This window comes from Chinchilla lanigera, unplaced genomic scaffold (assembly GCF_000276665.1).
Source record: "Chinchilla lanigera isolate Chin_1 unplaced genomic scaffold, ChiLan1.0 scaffold00095, whole genome shotgun sequence".
Classification (NCBI taxonomy): domain Eukaryota; kingdom Metazoa; phylum Chordata; class Mammalia; order Rodentia; family Chinchillidae; genus Chinchilla; species Chinchilla lanigera.
Genome location: NW_004955496.1, coordinates 4,976,154 through 4,979,968, shown reverse-complemented (window position 1 = coordinate 4,979,968; position 3,815 = coordinate 4,976,154).

The following is a 3,815-nucleotide window of genomic DNA, read 5'->3' as shown; positions in this document are numbered from 1 at the left end:
CTGCAGTGTCACCGGGGCCTTTGTTCTCGCGTCCTGGCCTCCGGGATTGGGTGCGGCCTACCTGGCTCTTTGGGCGCTTTTCGGCTGGGAATCGCGGTGGTATGAGTCCGGCCCACTCTCGGACCCAGGAGCGCTGCAGCTCCCGGAGAACTGGCTGCCTGGGCGCAAGGCGCGGGGGGCTGTATACCTTAATTCTTGTATCCTTATTTTAAAATGAAACTGTATAAAAGGCTAATAATTTTTTAAATGTCAGTTTACTATCTACCTCTAAAGCAAATGTGATTGCATGTTTTCATTTTTGTTTTATATTATAAAATATTATCAATCATAATTTATTATTAGAATTTGTTGTATAAGGCTACAATGAATGATACATTAGAAACAAATCCCCTGTTTTCATGTATTGGAAAAAATACTTAGTTGCTTGTTTTAGTTTATCATTGGCGGGAGCTCATCGCCCTCTTCTGGTATTGCAGCAAAACTGTTACTCCGATGATTCTGGGTCATGCTGAATCCCTTTGCTGTTGTAATCTAATCAATTACTCTTCCTGCTAGACGTTTATAATGTAATCCTGTGCATCTGTCCTGTTCTGTCCTTTATCTAAGCAACACGAGGGAAACCTGTTTCTTTTAAACATTTTCTAATTGTTCTTAATCTTGATGATTTTCCTCCAAGGCCCAAGGTGAAAAGTTGCCTGTGGTGTTTCCATTGGTTGGGATAGGAAAATATATTTCAAATATTAGATTCAAAGCAAGAGCACAACATTTTATTTCAATTATCCTGAAATAAAAAAGAAAAGAAAGAATAAAGGATGCTAAAGAAGGGAAGCTTACTCTCATGGGTTCTATCTAGGTATACCCTCCAAGCCTCACTCACTCATAGGTGGAGCTTTGGGGAGGTGATTGGGTCATGGGGGTGTGACATTCACTATGGATGAGTCCATGATGAGTTGATAGCTACATGTGGCATTGGGAAGTGAAGCCTGGGTGGAGGAGGTGATCACTGGGGATATGGACTATAAAGGTCCGTCGCCCTCCTCCTCCCTTGATCTCTCTCTCCACTTCTGTGGCCATGCCCTGAGCTGTTTCTCCTCTGCCATCCTCTCCGCCATGCTGCCATGTCTTGGAGCCTGCAGAAAAGGAACTTAAACTACTACAATTGTGAGCTGAAATAAACCTTTCCTCCTTTAAATAGAGGGGTGGGTGAGTATTATCTCTTACTGACAAGAAAATAACTAAGACAGTTGCAAAACTTAAGTTTTGTATTCAGATAATATAACAGAAGGATACTAAGAACATGGCTTCTCCTCATATTATGCACACCCCGATCAGATGCCTGAAAAGCTTACTTGTGACTAATAATGTGCTCATATAATTTGTTCTGAAAGTGCTTTGCTCATAATTTCTATGAATGAAACACACACATTAATCGGTGAGAGAATAATTTTTAAGAAAATAAGGGTGCCTTACATTTCTCTCATCTTTTTAAAAATAGCCATGCACTCTTCATATTTTTGCAGCTGATCAACAGTCATGAATCACCGCCAGTTTTGACATGAAGAGAACATGCTGTCAAAACATTGCCAAGTGTGAGTCAAGAATTACAACTTTAGCAAAATATCTTTGCAGCACATGCACTCCACATGGAAGCACTGCTTTGTTTTAATGTTTAACTAGAAGGTTAAGCCAGAATTTTTACACTCTGCTCTTAGAGCCTAGAACTTGTATTCTTATATCAGCTGTCTCTGCTGTACAACTGTTTTTATAATTACCGGTAAAGGCTACTGTCAGGCTAAGGAGGGGTGAGACATCTTGCCTAAGAGAATTATCTCCTACAGCAATCCAAAGCACGAGATGGTCGTTCATTTCTTTTTCCCATTTTTCATATAAGTCCAATATTAGGACTGACAGAACTTGTACAAATAAGGGAAGAAGGAAAATCTTTGCAACCAAATTTTAGCCATATAGGACAATAATTCTATTTTAATTGAAAAATAAAATTGCAGTTTTGGTATTCTTTCCTTTACCAATATTTATAGGTGCTGGAGTAGATCCAATATTGATGAAATTACTAAATAATGACTGATTCTGTCAGACTTCAGGATTGTAGTATTGGTTTCAGATAACTCAGACTGAAGAGGACAGCATGTCAAAAACAAAACACCAAAACCGTTGTCACCTTGCCTTAGCTTCACTACAAACCTCAATTTTACATGGGCTTTGTTTCCTTCCATTTATTTAATAGGAAAGCCCTGCTGGAAGTCACTCTGTATGAAAGAAAAACCCAACTGACTTTTAATAATGTAAGATTAAAAAGTCCCCAATTACCGAGTGTTTTGTAAAACACTGGCCTTGCAAATCAGAAATAAAAGCAGCAATAGATGGCACTAGAAGATCGTGAGTGTCAGAGAGCGTGCACGCCGCTCATTTCCTCCTGTAACTGCCATGGTACAGCTGTGTGTCAGCAGGGACAGCCAGCGGGTGAGAGGGTGGCAGGACCGCAGCCCAGGGTGGCATCAGTCCTCCGCCCACTTCGCGAACACCTTGGAATGTGTTTTGGGAAAAGCAAACAGCTAATTTACTACTAGGGCTCTGCTCCAGGCACTTTAGCAGTCCTATTTAGTTAGAATCAAAAATAGATAAAGGGAGTTCCACTCTGAGTTCTGTCAGGGGAGCCTGCTCTTCCATTTGCTGTTACTGATCATTGAAATCTTGCTGCTTGGGAAGAGCTGAATGAGTGCATTTGTCATAAAGATAATTATTGACCCCCTTTCATAGACAACCCACAATCACTTATGAAATACAGATTTTCCTATATTTTCCTAGCAAAGAATGCACAAGGACATTAGCATATGTTTCTCTTTCTTTACACTTGAAAAAGCCTGAGTGCTACAGCAAGGGATGTATTTTATTTATTTTTCATTGTGTACGTCCTTCCACGCCAAGGCCTCTTGCATAGCTCTGGTCAAGTTCCTGCTCCACTCACCTTCAGGCAGCTGCAACTGCCCAAGCCCTTGCCCTGCTGCTTCCCCAAGCCCTCATAATCTCTTTGCTCCTGACTGTGAAGGCAGCCTTTCAGTCCACGGGAGGATGCTTCTGACATTTCTTAAAGCTGTAAAAGCTATTTCCAGGAGTGGGGGATGATGTGTTGATATTTGAAGAAAATCAGTAGTTATTGTTTCTTCTCTCACTGAGATACCAAGAAAGTCTTTCAAAAAAAGTCTGCATTTTGTAAAAATATTTCCAAAGATATATCACCCTTCTGGTACTGTATTCTCAATGATAAGAAATTATTTGCAAATTATCCATTTTTGAAGGTAAATTTTTACTGAATCTGAAACCAGAAAATGTTTAGTGGTTTATGGGAAGAGTATGGAACATTTCTGCTTCACTCTTTTGCTAATAATATTAATTGCTTTGCTTTGCTTTCATTCTTTTCACACCGTTTGTCAGTGGCCAAGAATACAGCTGACCTACGTACAAAATTCAGTTACAACATGATGTTAAAGAATTTCTACTGTGAGAAATTATGACAGAGCCATTGTAAAAATATGTGAACTGAAATTATCTTTCCCTTTTTTTCTCCCTCTTTTTTCCTTTTTTCCTCTTCTTCGACATTCTTTCCTTCTTTCTTAGATGCATTTCATAAGAATGTTTTAATTTTTATTTCAGTCTTAAGATTTTACCACATGTTGCTTTTTCTAAATTTCCTAGCTAACTTGACTTTTAAGAAAAAAAAGTGGTATTAAATTAATATATTAAAAATATTCCACATTTGCAGGAAGGCAAGGAAGTTAAAAGATTTTCTATTTTTC